The sequence below is a fragment of the Triturus cristatus genome, chromosome 10 (assembly GCF_964204655.1).
Source record: "Triturus cristatus chromosome 10, aTriCri1.1, whole genome shotgun sequence".
Taxonomy (NCBI): Eukaryota; Metazoa; Chordata; class Amphibia; order Caudata; family Salamandridae; genus Triturus; species Triturus cristatus.
Window position 1 is genome coordinate 262,806,558 of NC_140593.1, and position 20,358 is coordinate 262,826,915.

Below are 20,358 nucleotides of genomic sequence, written 5' to 3' on the forward strand. Positions count from 1 at the left end.
GTTCAATAGCGGAGGGTAACAAATTACTATTCCCACTCCAAAGAGTACAACAGTAGGGAACATGTTGGATAGGAGAGGGGTAAAAATTACTATTCTCACTCCACTGAATGCAACAGTAGAATAACTGTTGGATAGCAGAGGGGTAACATTTTTTATTCCCACTCTAGTGAATGCAACAGTAGGGAAAGTGCTGGATAGCGGAGAGGTAAAAATTACTATTTCCACTCCAATAAGTGCAACAGTAGAATAACTGTTGGATAGCAGAGGGGTAACATTTTGTATTCCCACTCCTGTCAATCCAACATTAGGCAAAGTGTTGGATAGTGCAGGGGTAAACATTTACTACTCGCACTCCAGTGAGTGCAACAGTAGGGAATGTGTTGGATAGCGGATAGGTAAAAATGACTATTCCCACTCCAATCAGTGCATAAGTAGGGAAAGTGTTGGATAGCGGAGGGGTACAAATTACTATTCTCATTCCAGTGAGTGCAACAGTAGGGAAAGTGTTGGATAGCGAAGAGACTATTCACACTCAAACAGCTCAAAAAAAAGAAAAACATTAAAAATGATCAAAAATCATAAGAATAAATATTCAAATATATTAAATATATAAAATTAAGAAATATTATAATATTAATTAACCCTACAAATAATATATATATAATATAAAATAATAAATACATTTATAAAATAATATTATTTTAAACTAGAAATATTTACAAACAAATGAATTAGTTATTAAGTAAATGTATTTATTGTATTTCCTACCCTATAACACCACACCAATAACAAAACACTTCAATATTTTTAATTATTTTTTCTCCAACATTAACATAATTCATTATCAATTTAAAAAATATTATTAATAAAAAACTGATAAACATTAATTGACTACACACACTTCAATACTATGATATCCACAACAAACACCTAAATTAAACTCTAAAATGATAAAACACAATAAAACATATCTATACATTAAAAACTATCACTATTAACAAATAATAATAAAGTTATTAAAATGTAAATATTACCCACCCTTTACCCCTTTAAAAACAACAGACAAAAAAATTAAACAATTACTTAAAATACATATCAAATGATTAACATTAATTAACAACTATACATTAATTAATTAAATACAAATTACTTCCCACCTTTACTCCTATAAACAACAAAACACTCACCTAAAATTAATTACAAAATTACCATAATTAATGACCAATTAATTACTTAAAATTAATGAACATCCAATTAATAATTCATCAATCACAAATAAATTACTTACGACCCTTAGCACCTATAGACACCACCAGACACCTAACATTAATTAGACAATTACTATAACTAATTACCAATTAATTAATTACAATTAATTAACAGCCAATTTTTAATTCATCAATTAAAAATAAATTACTTCCTACCCTTAACAAATATAAACACGACAAACACACCTAAAATTAATTACACAATTACCATAATCAATTACCAATTCAATCATTAAAATAATTGACAACCAATTATTAATTAATAATAATAAATTACTTTACATATTTGACACTATAACATCTCAATTAAACAAATAAAAAATAATTACTTCCCACCCTATTCCCCTATAAACCCACAACCTGCTACAGAACTAAAAACGCAAAATTCAAATAAAAGAAATGATAACTACTACAAATTTAACTCATATATTAAAAGTACAAACAATTCTTATATAAAAAAATACAACATATGCATATAAAATATACTCTAAAATCCATAACATTAATAAATAAATAATATTTTCGACAACTATATTTTTGCAAACGATATTAAACACTTCCATATTTTTAACATCGATATTACACACCTAAAATTGATATTCTTGACCAGGAGAATCTGTATGTCGACATTTCTGACCAACGATATTTGCAACTCAATATTTGTGCAACTCGATGCTTTTGAATCGATATTCTGTTTATGCACCATAATAGTGCATCTGCTTTCCCCTGTTTTTCCCAGGGACGATACATGATCACAAAATCATATTCACTGAAGAATAGTGCCCCTCTCAACCGATGTGGGGCGAGTGCACAAGCATGTCTGGAAAACTAAGTTTTTGTGGTCAGAGTAGTTGTTAATAGTATGTCAGGAACCTAGTAGGTAGTGTCTCCCTTCTTGAGAGGTCAACTTGAGTGCCAAAAATTCACACTCTGCAATAGTAGAATTTTTATCTGCAGGCAACAGTATTTTAGAATAGAATGCAAGTGGATGCATTTTACAAGATGTTACATCTGTCTGGTACAAGGCCCAATCTACAGTGCATTGGGAGGCATCACCCTCATCAAAGTAAGGTTGGGAGGGATCCACATGTTTTAGTATGGGACCAATGGTAAACTGCTCCTTAAGTAATAAAAAGACATTCTCAGAGACAATGGACCAGGAAAAGGTAATACCTTTAAATAATAGTTTTTGGATCGGTGTTACAAAATTTGAAAAAAGTGTGCTGAATCTCTTTTAAGAATCTGCAAAACTAAGGAATGATTGAAGCTCCCTAACAGAAGTGGGACTGGGCCACTGCAGAATAGCCTCCATCATCTTGGGGTTTATGTGAATGCCAGAAGGAAAGAGAACGAACCCCACAAATTCTATTCATGTGGTGTGAAAAACAGTTTTGTCCACTTTGGCAACCTAAATGATGCTTCTGAAGTCATTGCGGTACATTTCTTTTACATGGTTTACATGCTCTTCCACAGTTTGGGAAAACATTGGGATATCATCAATGTACACAATGACAAATACATCTAAAAATAATTTTAAGACCTTGTTAATAAAGAAATGGAAAGCAACCAGGACATTGCATAAGCCAAATGGCTTTACACAATATTCAAATAAACAGTACTTTGTACGGAAGGTGGTTTTCCACTGGTCTCCTTCCTGAATCCTAAACAAATGGTAGGCCCCTCTGAGATCCAATTTAGTATAGACAGAGGAACTCTACACCTGGTCAAGAAGTACAGGAATGAGTGGTAACGGTATCTATTCTTCACTGTGGCTTTGTTAAGATTTCTGTAATTGATACAAGCCTGCAATACTCCATCTCTCTTTTGAATGACAAAGAACAGGGGTGATTAGACAGGGGGTGTCAGGTGCGTTAATAGTCTTCAAAAAACACGAGAGCAGAATGTTGCTAATTTCCCAATGCCCCCATCGGAACGTCACTGTGAGATTTTTATAACTCTCAGCAGGTAAGTGTCAACGGGGGAAAGGGGATTGGGAAAGAGAAGAGACAGCCCTGGGTATCTTCGTTTTCTTAGTAGATAACAATTCTGTAACAATTAACATTCAATCACTACTTTTGTCCTTTAATACCTTAACTTACTGTATTTAGTTTAATAAATTAGCTTGTCTTACCAGGAGGCATTCAGGGCCAAACCTCTCTTCTTTATTTCTCAGTTGCACGAGTGTATAGCAACTGATTCGCTCTGGTTCTCGCTAACCCTCTCTTCTTCTTCTTTTCTTACAGGTGTCAAGGAAGGTATCGCGGTCTTGGAACAGAATTATAAGGTAAGTGTCGTGAATTTGTCAATTATTTAAACTAGTTTTTATTGTCATGTAACAGATAACTTACTTCGTTCTTTAGCCTTGAGCGCAGTGTATGTACTTCTTAGAACTTTCCTTATCCAGAAAAAAGGGTAAACAATAAAACTAAACTGAGACGTATGAAGACTCTCTCGTTCTAACTAATCTAGAAGTCACTAGGAACCCTTATAAAAACTTGGACTCTACTTGGTCACGAATGCTAGAAGACTCGGACGCTGCTTAGGCTAAGAGTTGAGTACACTATTCTTCCTACTCAAACTGGAAGACGGTATTAAACAAAGACAGCGCGAGGACGGTTCGCGTTGTTCATGTTTAAACTAAGATATCTCTAAGAGTGTCTTTTTTCTGCGGAGTTTTGAATACTCAACAAAGCATAAGAACAGCTAGCTAAGCTTTTCTAAGAGGTAGTGTTCTGACCTTCCTCACTTTCCATTCAGAAAGAGTTTTTTCCCGGTTACGCTAATCTTCACGCATGCGCCGTATTTTCAGAGACACTACTCTAGATTCACTAACCTGAAAGAGTATGGTGACCGTCGAAGTTTAACCCGACGAAAATCCTCGACGCGACCTACCCTAGCTTCCACAACGGTGAGGTAAGTGTTGTCCCGATAAATTCTCTGGTGAAGTACGCTCGAGAACGTTGGCAGGCGCGCTTCACCTGCTTCGTTAAAATTCAGTGAAGACTAGAACGCTGACCCTTGAATGCCTCAGCAGCCATATTAGAAATCCAGCAGCGCCAACAAATACGCCAACTGGGAGCCCCATGAATTCCCTTACTAGGTTTAACAGAGGAAATGGCATTGACAGTAGTGGGTTCAGAATTACGCGGAGGAAACCTCCCGTGAACCCTGACAGTACCCCCTCTCAACGGGGTTTCCTCCAAGCGGGGTTTATTAGGATACTTGGCGTGAAAAGCCTGAATCAAACGTGGGGCGTGGACATCTGAGCTTTTCTCCCAGGATCGCTCTTCAGGTCCAAAACCTTTCCAATCAATGAGCTAAAGAAGGTGATTATGACTCGATTTTGAGTCCAAAACTCTCTTTACCTCATATTCAGGTTCTCCGTCAACAAGTATGGGAGCAGGGGGAGATGTTTGTCGTAAAGCTGATTGCACCTTTTTCAGTAGGGAGACATGAAAAACCGGGTGAATTTTAGTAGTAGCGGGTAGTGTCAGGCCATAAGTGACTGGATTTAAGATTTTATCAATAGGGTAAGGACCCATGAATCGTGGTTGGAACTTACGAGTGCCCTTGAGGCGTAAATTCTTTGTAGACAACCAAACGCGGTCTCCCACATGAAGGATGGGCGTTGGTCGTCTCTTCCGATCAGCACAACGTTTATAAGACGCCTTAGCGGCAGTCAAATTTTGTGTAGCAGATTGATGGATTTTAACTAAGCGTTGGGCAAAATCCTGAACTACAGGGACTTCCATGTCATTCAAATGAATGTGTGAGTTAGGATGCCTGCCAGAGGTTATGAAAAAAGGGGAGTACCCCGTGGAAACATTTTGAGCATTTTTGTGAGCAAACTCAGCAGACCACAAATAGTCAGGCCAATCGGCTTCCTCATCAAGTAAATAAAGCCGAAGATATTGTTCTAGCTCTTGATTTGTGCGTTCAGTTTGTCCATCCGTTTCTGAATGGAAACTAGTGGAATAGCGGTGGTCTATGCCCAAACCTTTTATGTAAGCTTTCCAAAATCGAGATAGAAATTGGGAACCCCTGTCAGTGATTATCACCTTAGGAATGCCATGAAGGCGAATTACATGTTGGTTAAAGAACTGTGATAATTGTAGTGATGTTGGTGTGTCTTTAATAGGTACAAAATGTGTCATTTTACTGAAGGTGTCCACACAGACTAGGATAGTGTCAAAGCCATGAGAGGATGGTAGATCGACAATTAAGTCTAAAGACACTGTGTGCCAGGGATATGGGGGAATTGGTAAAGGCTGTAAAAGGCCTTTTGGTGCTTGTCTGTCCGATTTTCCCCGAATGCAAATCTCACAACCCAACACATATTGTCGAATGTCACTGGTCATGCGTGGCCACCAAAAACTAAGTTTAACTAAATCTTCTGTCTTGTGCACACCCTTATGAGCCGCTAAAGGATGATCATGACATTCACGTAAGGCTTTAGTTCGAAGGTCTGTGGTGGGTAGGAATAGTGCCTGTCTGTGATAGGGTAATCCATTCTGCACAGTTCGTAATGGGTCTTCTGTGGCCCAGTTGTTGATAAGATCAGCAGTCATGTGTTCTCGGATTTGATCTTCAAAAGGTTCCAGGGAAATGGTTCCAATGATTCTGTCTGCTGGGATTATTTGCTGGTTTTCGACCCTGATTCTCTGATGATCAGTATCCAATCTTGACAAGGCGTCTGCCTTCCCATTTTGTGAACCTGGCCTGTATGTGATGACAAAGTCGAATTCAGCAAAATAGAGTGACCATCGATGTTGGCGTGGTGTAAGAGTTCTTGCAGACCGTAAAAACTTCAGATTTCTGTGGTCAGTAAATATCGTCACAGTATGCTTAGCACCCATCAGATAATGTCTCCATTCTTTAAAAGCATCCTTAATGGCTAAAAGCTCCTTTTCCGTGATGGTGTAGTTGCATTCCGCTGGATTAAGCTTACGAGAGTGATACGCTACAGGATGCAGCTGGCCGGTGTTCTTGTGCCTTTGAGATAAAATACCTCCTATGGCATATTCTGAGGCGTCCGTCTCTAGATAAAAAGGCTCTGTGGGGTCTGCATGGAGAAGAATTGGTGCCGACATGAAGCTTTTCTTCAATAAGGTGAATGCTTGCTCGGCTTCCTCTGACCAATTAAAAGGAACTCCTTTTCTCAATAGTCTGGTTAAAGGTAAAATCTTTTGAGAAAAACCATGGATAAATCTCCTATAAAAATTAGCGAAGCCTATAAAGCTCTGGAATTCTTTGATGGTGGTTGGAGATTGCCAGTCCGTAACTGCCTTCACCTTTTGTTCATCCATGGTGATTCCAGAAGGCGATAACACGAATCCCAGGAACTCTACAGCGTTAGTGTTGAACAAACACTTTTTTAACTTCACATATAAGGAATTTTCTTTGAGACGTTGTAATACTGCTCGGACTTGTCTGTGATGTTCCTCTTCAGATTTTGAGTAAATTAAGATATCATCTATGTAGACGATCACACATAGATCAATGAAGTCCTTCAGTACATCATTTATGAAATACTGAAATGCCGCTGGCGCATTGCACAGGCCGTACGGCATCACCTGATATTCATAGAGACCGTATTTTGTTCTGAAGGCCGTTTTCCATTCATCACCTTCTCACACTCTAATCAGGTGAAAGGCTCCTCGAAGATCAAGGCGGTTGTAAATCTTGGCTTCTTTAACTTGATCAATCAATACAGAGATAAGTGGTAAGGGGTAACGATTTTTTATCGTTATTCTGTTGATTGCTCGAAAGTCTATGCAAGTTCGAAGATCTCCTCCCTTCTTGGGCACGAAAAAGAGAGGAGAGGAGACAGGTGACTGGGAAGGTCTAATAAAACCGTTTTCAAGATTTTTCTTTATGTACTCCTTTAGATGGAGATTCTCTTTTTCTGTGAGGGCATAAACTCGACTGCATGGTAAATTCGCCCCCGGTTCAAGGTCAATCTTGCAGTCATAAGGCCGGTGGGGTGGTAACCTTTCTGCTTTGGCTTCATCAAATACATCCATGAAATCTTGAAGGTTTTCGGGAATTTCAGTAGTTTGGATAACGCATACTGTTCTTCCATTGTCACAAAGTTGTGCCGCCACACTTTTTTCTGACAGTGTATCAGGCTCAGTAAAACAATGTTTGGCACAATATTCTGAATCCAAGGCTATGGTCCTTGCCCACCAATCAATTGACGGATTGTGTTCTGTGAGCCATGGTAGTCCTAAAATGAGTTGAAATTGAGGAGCGTCTATTAGGTCAAACTGCAATATTTCTTGATGACCCTCCCTGGTAATTATCTGTACAGGTTCAGTGTGGCTGGTTATGGGTCCTGAAGTTAAGTCAGAGCCGTCAACAGCTTTAACTTTCTCACTCTTATCCTTTTGGATTGCCAGTAAACCTATCCGAACTGCAAACTTTTGATCACAAAAATTACCAGTTGCTCTGGAGTCAATCATGATTGCGATTTCTTTCAAGATCACTTTTCAAAATTTCAAGGTAAAGGTTAGGGTCAAGTGAGGTGTGGAGACTTGTAAGGTGTTCGCCAATTGATGATCCATTGGAGTTGTGTTTTTGCTTGCATCCACCAGTCCAACCCCAACTACTGGTGGTGCTGAGAGTTTTCCTTTTCCTTGTTTTGGATTTTAGGTCTCTTCAGGCAGGCCTTAACAAAGTGACCACTACCTCCACAGTACATGCATAGCTTATTCAGACGTCTTTTTTCTTTTTCCTCTTTAGACAATGGGCCTCTAATGGCACCTATCTGCATAGGCTCTTGTCCAGTGGTATGCTCAACAGTTCGTGTTGTATCCGACTTGATTCGATCAAACCAAGGGACATTTGATTTAAAATCTCTCCTTTTTTCTCCTTTCCTTTCATTCAAACGAAAATCAATCTCTAGAACTAAAACTATTAATGCTGAGATCTCTGTGAGTCGATTTGTAACCTGAGACAGGGCATCTTTCAGTTCATCTCTCAAGCCCCTGTAAAACACTGCTGCTCTTTTGCTTACTGGCCAACTCGTCTCCACTACCAACTTGTTGAATTGGGCCAGATAAGCTACCAATTCTCTATTACCTTGATGAAGCTCTAGCAATTCATTATCCGTAGCCTGTGATGCCTTTCTCCTATCAAATATACGAAGAAATTCTTTCTTAAAGTCTTCGAGATTGTACAGGATTGGATCATCTTGTGTTATTAAGGGCATCGACCAGGAGGCAGCGTCCCCACTAAGATAAGATAGAATGAACGCTACCCGAGATTGAGCATCAGGGAAAATCGCTGGACGGCACATGAAAGGAAGGGAGCATTGAGTCAGAAAAATCTGGGCCTTTTGGGTGTCTCTGTTAAATAGCTCCGGAGGGGCGAGGGGAATTACCGGAGACAAGAAGTGTACAACTTGGGTGGTACCCAAAGGTAATGAGCTAGAACTTATGTTTGGTCCTTGATTTTCAAAAGTAGTGGATTTTGCACTCGTTCCAGAAATGGTCTCCCTTCCCTTTATATTCAGTATCTCTTGTCTTAAAATGTGGTTCTCTTCTCTAACTGCTTCTAAATCCCTTTGTATATTCCCAAGTATTTCGCTCAAATTTTTTAGATCTAAGCCTCCCGTCATTTTGCTCAGGTGTTAATGATAACGTGGGCACTTCACTCTGTCAGGTGCGTTAATAGTCTTCAAAAAACACGGGAGCAGAATGTTGCTAATTTCCCAATGCCCCCATCGGAACGTCACTGTGAGATTTTTACAACTCTCAGCAGGTAACTGTCAACGGGGGAAAGGGGATTGGGAAAGAGAAGAGACAGCCCTGGGTATCTTCGTTTTCTTAGTAGATAACAATTCTGTAACAATTAACATTCAATCACTACTTTAGTCCTTTAATACCTTAACTTACTGTATTTAGTTTAATAAATTAGCTTGTCTTACCAGGAGGCATTCAGGGCCAAACCTCTCTTCTTTATTTCTCAGTTGCACGTGTGTATAGCAACTGATTCGCTCTGGTTCTCGCTAACCCTCTCTTCTTCTTCTTTTCTTACAGGTGTCAAGGAAGGTATCACGATCTTGGAACAGAATTATAAGGTAAGTATCGTGAATTTGTCAATTATTTAAACTAGTTTTTATTGTCATGTAACAGATAACTTACTTCGTTCTTTAGCCTTCAGCGCAGTGTATGTACTTCTTAGAACTTTCCTTATCCAGAAAAAAGGGTAAACAATAAAACTAAACTGAGACGTATGAAGACTCTCTCGTTCTAACTAATCTAGAAGTCACTAGGAACCCTTATAAAAACTTGGACTCTACTTGGTCACTAATGCCAGAAGACTCGGACGCTGCTTAGGCTAAAAGTTGAGTACACTATTCTTCCTACTCAAACTGGAAGACGGTATTAAACAAAGACAGCGCGAGGACGGTTCGCGTTGTTCATGTTTAAACTAAGATATCTCTAAGAGTGTCTTTTTTCTGCGGAGTTTTGAATACTCAACAAAGCATAAGAACAGCTCGCTAAGCTTTTCTAAGAGGTAGTGTTCTGACCTTCCTCACTTTCCAGTCAGAAAGAGTTTTTTCCCGGTTACGCTAATCTTCACGCATGCGCCGTATTTTCAGAAACACTACTCTAGATTCACTAACCTGAAAGAGTATGGTGACCGTCGAAGTTTAACGCGATGAAAATCCTCAACGTGACCTACCCTAGCTTCCACGACGGTGAGGTAAGTGTTGTCCCGATAAATTCTCTGGTGAAGTGCGCTCGAGAACGTTGGCAGGCGCGCTTCACCTGCTTCGTTAAAATTCAGTGAAGACTAGAACGTTGACCCATGAATGCGTCAGCGGCCATATTAGAAATCCAGCGGCGCCAACAAATACGCCACCTGGGAGCCCCATGAATTCCCTTACTAGGTTTAACAGAGGAAATGGCATTGACAGTAGTGGGTTCAGAATTACGCGGAGGAAACCTCCCGTGAACCCTGACAGGGGGCAAGGAATGATGAATAATCCCACAGGCCAATCATTTGTCTAAATAATTCTTTAAATGTCTTCTTTCTGGTTCTGTCCGGGCATAGATACGACTTGTAAGTAGTTCCACCCTTGGGAGCCAGCCTATCCAACAATCAAAGCTACGATATGGGAGCAATACAGTGGCTTTAGCTTTATAAAAAACAACACAAAATTTGGTGCATTGAACAGGCAGAAATGAACTTCCTGTAGCATCAGAGGCATCACAAAATATTGGGGTTATCCATTTGGCTGCTTCTTGATAGTAATATAACAAGCAAAAACTCAAATCCAGAGTCACTGTGTGGGCTAACCAATCCTTTTGTGGGTTGTGTTGTTGGAACCAGGGGATCCCAAGGATAGCACTGAATATAGGTGAATCAATTATGTCAAAACAAATGGTTACCATTGTCACAGATCATGATGATGGTATGCAATGAGTCCTGAGAAAAGCTCAGATCCATTTACAGCACTAACGGGTTTGGGATGTTTTTGGGGAGGAAGGATACCCCCATAGCCCTAGCCAGGGTTAGATCTAAGGAGTTACCCATTGCCCCTGAGTCCAAGGGATGGACATGCTTCTTTACCGTTGGTTAGAAATCACATGGGTCATTGTAGAAACAGTTTAGTTGGTTTATTCTTTATTGTTCAATTAGTTAAAATTGTTACAATATGCTTCATTTTCATGTGTAGAATAAGAATAATAAAGAAAAAAAGAGAGGGAAAAAAATAAAGTTTTAAGTTCGTAGCCAACATGCATGTTCCAGCTGGGATATCTGGCTTTGCGAAAATCTATAAAATCATAAAAGCAGTAGTCTGGCTAAATCTAAAGTGCTAGTGCATAGGGATAACAACAGCGTCTATGGGCCCAGTTTTCTCGACCTTTGAATGGGCCCTTTAACTCAGTGGATTAATGTTAAATTACAGTGCAGAGGTAAAACCTTTGTATTAACTGTCATTGTAATAGTGAGATGTTTAGGGACATGTGCCACTGCATTAGCCAGGTGATGTGAGATCATGCTACAAGAGACAATCAGAGGGTTGATATCCTTCCCCACTGAGCATTTCAGCTTTCCGTCCCAGAACTATATGTATCTTGAGGGATAGCCAAAGCCACAGTCTTTCTGGAGAACTTAGGTTTGGCAGGACCTTCTCTGGCTAAATGTCCTCCCTTCCCGCAGTACAAACATTGATTATTCATATGCCTCCTTTCTATTTATTCATTGGTTTGGTAGAAGAACTGAATGTACATCTTTTGTAGATTTTCAAGATCTCTGATCATGAGAAGGCATTTCCAATGGGCATCACTTGACAGCTTTAGTTTTTAGCTACTCCTGATTCAAAGACAAATGTTCCAGATCCACTAATTGAAAAAATACTATACAATATCAAATGTTCAGAACAAAACTCATGGTAGGCTGGTGGTAATAGTGACCCAGTGCTCTGACTTGAACATTCTGGGATGGTTCCCTCCTCTGGGATTAGACTCACAAACTGCTGCCTTTTGGAAAATATATTATAGCAAATTGGCAGATTTTAAAAAGTGAGAGGTAGAGGTGTCTTCAAATGTTGAACCATGTTCTCATACCACCCCACACAATTAAAGAGGCCTTCTAAGAGAACCAAGGCTATCATCGTCTTCTTGGTAAACCAATTGACAGGAAACTGTTGTCAATGAGACTAGAAGAGCATAAACTTATTGAACTAAACTTTCATGTACCATAAAATAAACAATTATCCATATAATCTGTTGAGATAGATTAATATGATAGCAATGTACACCCTGATGTATGCACGCATAGCAGCGGCAGTACCAATTAATGTTATATCGATGTATGCTACAACCTAAGTCTGCACAATGATGTCAATACTAGTGAATGCAATGTTGATGTATGATGTAACAACTGTACGTATAATAAGGAGAATATCGGTATATATGATCTAAATGACCGCCATTTTACACTTGAACACACTCAAAAACTCATATCATTGCTGTCGAATTCATCTGAGATGACCATCCCATCAACTGCAAGTCAGAGATACGTGGTCATATAGGCCCTGCCGACCCAAACCCAAGTCTACGATTGACAGGTCACAAATTGGGTACACTTAGCCAAAAGACAATCGCACACCCAGGGAAAACCCTAATTGATCCCACAGATAGGTAGTCTTACCACAAAGATGACTGAGGAGATTGGCCCCAATGAAACACATTTAGCCAAAGGTGCATATTCCCCAAAAATCAGAAAGCACGGGGTGATCGCGCACTCACCACACCGGACATGTGGACAAATATACATTGGCCCACACCAGCCTTCCTCGAGGTCAAGGGCCATCTGTGTCCTCCTTATTAGATGGTTGTATAACTTTGCTGCATTTTAAAGAATGTCGAAGTGTTTTAATGTACCCACAAAATGTAAATATGTGCAGCCAAAACGTCTGTACTTCGAAGCTGTCTTCAGACGCGCCTCTGTCGATACTCTGCCGGCGCTGCGGTTAATTAAACCAACTTGTTCCTGTTTTGCCAAATTCTTTTTGCCTTTTCATTTATTTAAGGTAAATTCATATTTGATCAACAAAGCTATTACTGCTTCAAAAATATGAAGACAATTTCTTCTGATCTGGCCTCTGTCTGGGGCCTTGATAGGTTTGTTAACTGTGGCAATTGTGTGATGTGTGAATCTACTTTGCATACAAAACAGTTCATTCATGGAAATATCAGTCATAATCTATGAGACCATACCAGTTGTAATTCACAGAATGTCATTTATGCTTTCTGGTGGCCGTGTAATTTAATTTATGTGGGCCAGATAACGCAAAAGGTTAAATCATGGCTGTCTCAGCATAAGAGTCATATTTGATGTAAGACTTTCTCTGCACCTGTGACATCCCATTTCATGGAATTCAATCACTCAACCAATGGCATCCAGTGGCAGATTATTGAAGAAATAAAGAAACCTCCCAGTGGAGTCTTACTCAGATGATCCTAAATCGGGCTGAACGTCGTTTGATCATTAAATGTGACAGCATAAATACAGGATTGAACACAATGTAGGAATGTAACTCTGTATTACTACACCGAGTTTCACTCATAGTGTCCTATAATATTCTGTATCTACCAGTTCCTCTTTTGTAATCTGGGTATTACTGTAAGCATTATTGCATCCTTTGATTGTATTAATTTGTGAGGTATACAGATTTTAAAGCTAAATGGAAAATTCAGCTTATAATTACATTGTCCTCTAATATTCTGCTTATACCAATTTCTGTTTTGTAATATCTGTATGAATTGAAGTATTATTGTACCCCTTGACTATATTTACCTATGAGGTACCTACATATTGTGAAACTAAATGGGATGTAGTATTTACATTATACATCTGAAAATTTTCAATCCATCTTTTCCTTGTTTGGGCAATCTGAACATTGTGAACAATACTGTGTAGAACCTTTGTACATTTCCTTATCTTAACTGCTGACTTATATTTTGCCAATTGTATGCTTTTCTCCTCAAATGTTGGCCCATTTTAAGTTCCCTCATTTGTTTTCCTATGTTGAAATCATTGGCCATGTCCAGGATGTATGACCTTGGAGGCGAATTTATACTATCCAGTGGGGCGTTGTTCTTTGAGGATCGTCTTGTTATGTAGTAAACAGTTGGCGCCAAGTGAATGCGGCACATTTAATGACCCTGTTTTCAATTTTTACCATCTAGTGTGCTTGTGCTTGTTGAGTTTGGTAATGCCATCTAATGTACAATTGGCTGTGAGTGAAGGCAGCTCTTTTAGTTATCTAGTTTTCTCCCCTCTGTGCTTTCATGTTGCTAAAAAGAACTATCAGCTTGTGACTCCAGAATAGCTCCAGAACCTTATGGGCCCGGCCTTTTAAGTTGGTAGCAGAGTAGGATAGTTTGCACATGAAGGGAGGGAAGAATCCACAACTAGTCTAGAAAAGTGTAACCTAGAACCCCAAAGTCCCAAAATTGAGCCCAGTGACCGGGAACGCAAGGCAATGGAATCCAGTGGAGGCTGACGGAGTTTGATGGTGCGGTAGGATCAGCGGCGAATAAAGGATTGAGTATCAATAGAAAATATGTCATGTACTATCTTGCTGGAATTAATTGATTTTGTGATGTCTTGCAGAGTTGGTGTGAGAGTCGAGTAAATGTGGTTTTGGGCCAGACGTGGTCCAATAATTGAGATTTGAGTTTCAGGTCCTGAAGTGCCCTAAGATCACAGGATATTTAAGGGTGCAGAAGACTCCGAGATGGATTGTGATTGTCTGATCTAAGAATTTAGGAGTTGTCATGAAACGTCATTGGCAGTTCCACCTACGACAGGGAACTTTGTGTGAATGGGACATATGGGAATTATTTAGTGGACCTTGTGTACAGAGGTGAACTATACAGATTGGGGTGACTAGAGCAGGTCGAGGGTCACCGTTTACGAAAGTTCTAGGACGATTGAATTCTATCAATCTTTTAGATGACAGCTAGACATCTGAATTTTAATAAATGTATTTCTTACAGGTTATGCAGCGAATAATTGGTTGTTATCGAAGTATCTCAAACACTTTGCTGTTTTCAGTGACGATGTGCTGCAAAAGTCCACCTTTTTCCCAGAGTTAAAAATCTGGGATAGTAAAGCTTGACTCCATTATTTAAGGGTGACAGCACTGTTGGAAATAAAGATGCTACAGGAGAATAAGGAAATATTTGAATATTCAGATATATTCCGAAGATTCAGAAGACTCCCACCTTGCTTTCTAAAAAACTGTAAAGAGCTGAATGCTCACCAAATATTTATATTGTGATGAAAGACAACATGTTAACCCTAAATGGGGGCGTGGCTAAGATGGCCACTGCGACGGACGTGCCTCACTGAGGCTCCGTGACTGGGCTTTCACCTTGCCCGGTTTCACTGAGTCTGGCTGGTTCTGGCCCACATCCAGCGGTTCCTGCCAGCGCTGGGCATCCAGTGCCCACGTTCCAAATGCAGCTTTGGCCACATAGGGGTTGAAATTCGGAGTTTGCTGCGATAAAGGGACGCCGGGCATAAGATGGCGCCCACTCGACTCACAACTCCCCACCTCAACTCCTGACCCGGAGGATTCCCTGCAGCGCCGTCTCATGCGTCCGGCCCTAGCGGAGGGGACGTGGAAAGTGTGGGTGCACTGGAGGAGGTAACTCCGGACCTCCGACCCTGAGGGAGCTGCCTGGGCATTCCGGTGGACGGCAGGGGCCCAGGCGTGGCTACTCACTGATGCTGGCACCCTCCTACGGCTTCACCTGGAGTGCGGCAGAGGCCCCCCTGCTTAGGGCCCACCAAAGACACAACGTGGCCTGCATGAGATAGCGGCGATCGGGGGGCACGCATTGTTGAGGAGCGCCGCCTCCGCCTGATTCGGCCGCAGGAGACACGTCTGCTATCGGCCTGGGAGGCAGTGCGGAGCACTCTCAGAGGCCCTGAACTGTTGCCGGCTGCCCCGGATGCGCGTGCATTGATGGACCCCGGGCGGCCGCTGGAGCAGAGGTGAACCCGCGCGACGGTGAGGGGGACTTGGCGAAAAGCTGTATATGCCTCGCAGATGTTGCTGTGATTTGCGGCCATGAGGTGGCCTGCCTGACTCCAAGATGGCGGCCCATCACGCTTTTACCTAGCAGCCTGCACTGGAGTGTGGTGGGCCCTGGTGGATGGGGCGACGATCGCTGAGGCCAAGGGGCTTTACCCCGGCACTTGACTTTGCCGTAGCAGCCCGCATGGGCTTTATGGGAGCTAAGGGGGGACGTGGAAGACTAGTGATGCACTGACCCTGATACCGCCTCTTGCTGCCACGCGCTGGAACAGGGCGGCCTCGCAGCCGAGATATCACCGGTCCGGATGGGAAGACTCGCCCTGGGACCCCCGGGGACGGAGAAAGGGTCGGGACCCCAACCAGCAAAAGAGGCCACTGGTATACCTGCGGCTACGGGACGTCGGCAGCCTCTATTACCGGAGCAACTGCACAGTTTGCCACACCCCCGCCTGCCCAATGGGCGACACTCACCTGCCGGGGCGTCTGACGCCCGCGTCGACTCTCGGACATTTGCATAAGAGTACTGCGCAGCAATGAAATACAGCGCCGGGGGACCCATCATCGGCTGAGACCGCGCCTCACCCTGCCAACAGGTCCTCTTCGCGGGGCCCCCAATGGGCAATATGGGCAAACCCAAAGCAGCGACGCCGGCCCCCGGGGCTGCGTCGGAGGCTCCTGCCAACCAATCTAGTGGTGCCTCCAAAGCCACTGGATCATCGGGGGATACCTCTCTTAAAATCATACACGATGGCGTGACCCCAGAGGAGGCGCATGTCTGGGCGGACCAGAACTGTACCGCGGGCCACCGAGCGGAGCGCACCCAGGAACAACGTGCGAGAGCAGTGGGCCCCAGAAGACAACGCCGCTCGTGGAAGTGAAACCGACCAGGCGCCCCCGCATCGCTTCCGCATACCCTGGGGTCCCCGGACCTGGAACAGATAGTTCAGGAGAGACGCCAGGCCCTGAAAGCCACAGCGGGCCTTTGTCCCGCCTCCCCAACAACAGACCTTGAACGCACCCCCCATATATTTACGTCAGAAGAGGAGGGGGACAGCGAGGCAACACAGTCTGGGGTGGACTTGGTGGCTCTACCCTCGGTCACCCTGCGAATGGCGGATGACCTGATATGACCGGACCCTTGCAACATGTTGACAATTTACAGCGAGGGAAGATGCCCTCAATATACTGATACTGATAGCCCCCGCGTCCTCCCGCCACCTCTGGGCCTACTCTTCCCAGATGCAAATATGCAGACCAGCAGCTAGTCACAGATTGCGCACATAGCCCTCATGTTGAGACTCCTCACGGACGCGAGCCGACACCCCTATATTATGTTGATGCTCTCGCACCAATTGATAGCTAGTTTGGACGTATCGCCTATGACGATAGGTCCCCCGTGTTGGGGCAGGTTATTTTCGCCTCACCCCAGTTCCCCCTCCCCCTGAACACAATTCTTCTGCACTGTGTCCTAGTCCACAAGCCGCTGAGCAGCTGCTCTGACATCCTAGTGGCGTGGGCATGGGGAGAATGGGTTAGAGCTTGGTACTTCCGGGGGAGCCCGCTGACCCATCCTGCGCTATACGCCGTACGCATGCACCGATGGCACACATTGGTAGAACTACAATTCTTATGCTGAATGTGCGCGGCATGCATACTGCGCGCAAGAGATACTCCATATATGCATACATTAAGCGCCACCAAGCACAAATTGCGTTTCTGCAGGAGACGCACCTTACAGCAGGCGAGGTTGCGAAACTGTGCAGGCGATGCAGGGGAACCATATGCGCCACAACTTATTCGGCCTTCGCCCGGGGCACCCTCATATTGGTGCATCCCGGTGTTCCATTTCAGGAACAATCTCACATAATTGATCCAGCTGGCCGATACGTTTTATTACTAGGCCGGTTGGACGGTCAGGCAGAACTACTGAGAAGCATCTATGGGCCCAACAACGACCAAAATAAATTTTGGGACGCGTTGTCAACTCCCCTAAGCACATACACACAAGTACCCTGGATCCTGGGTGGGGATTACAACTGCGTGCAGAACATTACACTGGACAGGTCTCATCCTCCCCATCCGACATCCCCCATTGTAGTTCAGGCAAAGCGATTTGCAACATGGGCACAACACTGGTCCCTTGCGGATGCTTGGCGAACCCGGAATCCTACCACCAGACTCTACTCGTTCCACTCAAGACCTCATGACCTTAGGGTGTGCCTGGACTGTTTCCTTTGCTCCCCTACCATCCTACCTATCATCTCAGACATGGACTATTTAGGCAGAACCATATCAGATCATGACGCCCACACAATAACGATCCGATGGCGCCCGCCACACCCCCCTGTCCCTAACTGGTGCCTCCCTAGGGAATGCCTCGACAACCTGGTTTTTAAACAAACTCTAGCGGACCATATACGCCATTACTTCCAGGAAAACACAGGCACGGCCATTACATGCGCGCAGGAGTGGGATGCCTTCAAAGTCGTAATGCGTGGTACCTGCATTCGCCACATCACGGGAGTCCGACGGGTCGTTGAGCGGGACATCCAAAAGGTGGAACAAGCGTTAGCCGAGCTTACCAAAGAGACCAACCCGGCTAATGCCACACCGGCTCAGATTGCTGGCGCCAAGACTGCCTACGCGGAGGCGCTGGCAAGTATGCGCCGATATAATTTTGCGGCGTATGCAGCTTGTGTCCATAAAGAGGGTGACCGGGCTGGCACGTTATTAGCATGGCTTGTTAAGCAGGACTCAACCCTTCCACCCATCATGGCCATTCGTAATGCTCAAGGCACTCTTTTATACTCGCAGGATCTTATTCTAGAAGCCTTTCAGGAGCATTACACGCTATTATACGCCAGCCCCCCCCAGGTATCAGAGGACATCCTTTCCTATTTTCTAGATCGCTTCCAGCTACCCCACATAGATCTTGACACACGCCAAGACCTCAACGGGCCTATCAAGGTGACGGAAACCAGGCACGCAATGAAGGCGCTAGCTACCCACAAGGCCCCTGGTTTAGAAGGCCTTCTGCTAGAATTTTACCACGCCTTCGCGTCCGAATTGGTTCCCCAGCTGTAGTCACAATTCCAGAAGGCCATAGACGAGGGGGCTTTACCCCAATCCATGTGCGAATCAGTCATAGTGTCCCTTCTCAAGCCGGATAGGGCCCCTCACCAACTGGGCTGCTATCGACCCATAGCCTTACTGCCAGCAGACTATAACATTTACGGAAAAATGCTGGCGGACAGGTACGCTACGGTCCTTCCACAGCTAATCCACCCGGATCAGAACAGATTCGTCCCAGGCAGGCATACCTCTTATAACATCCGGCGGCTGTTCCACGTGCAAGACAAGATACGGGATAGGTTCCCCCGGGCAGAGTGTCTGGTGCTGGACCTCGAAAAAGCTTTTGACACTCTCTCGGGGGCCTACCTATTTCGGGTCCTGCAACGCATGGGCATAGGACCCTGGCTACTAGCCTACACTCAGCTCATTTACTCCGCGCCCAGCTCCAGAGCGAGACTAGGCTCCCTTATTTCGGCCTCCCTTCCAGTCCGTCGTGGCACCAGACAAGGATGTCCACTTTCCCCCTTACTTTTCGCCATGGCGATGGAGCCTTTGGCGACCCTCCTCCGTGCCGCGGGTGAAGAGTGGGGTATCCCAATTGGCGATTCCACCCACTCAGTATCGTTATATGCAGACGACGTGCTCATATATGTCCGGGATATTACAGCAGATTTATCTCCTATACTGCGTATCTTACAAGACTTTGCGGAAGTGGCGGGACTCAAATTCAACTGGCCCAAGTCCACTGTCTATCCCCTAGTGCAGGCCATGCCCCACTGTCAAATACGAATGGGTAATGTGGACATCTCATGGAGCCCCCAAAATTTCGCTACCTAGGAGTTCGACTATACCATACACCGCAGGACATATACGAGGGGAACTACCGCAAACTGCTGGCTAGCATTCGATTCTCTGTCCACTTTTGGAAAGACCTTCCACTGATGGTCATGGGGAAGGTAGCGGTCGCAAAAATGATCCTCGTTCCGTGCCTGCTATATTTCTTCTCCAATCTTCCAGTAGTCCCCCCACGATGCCTATTTTGTGAGCTCGACACCCTGCTGGGGACCCTCATCTGGGGATCTTGCCGCCAGCGTATTGCTCTGGCAAACCTGCAACTGCCCCTTGACCAAGGTGGGCTAGCGGCCACATCCTTTGAGGCGTATTTCTTGGCTGCCCAGTTACAGTGGGTGTCTCGCTGGATGGCGGGCCGGGCGCAGAGGGAACTGATCACCACGACAGGGCACATTCAAACCCCTACTATTCACCATATGTTGTTACCAGGGGCAGCACCGCTGCCGACTAAACCCCTCCAAGTGACGACTGCGAGCGCCTGTGTGGCACGCATTCATCGTATGAGTCGGGCTGCGCCTCTGTACTCCCCGCTTCTGCCACTGATAGGGTTCCCCAAGGGCCGGGTACATTACACAGAGAGAATGCTGCAAATATGGACGG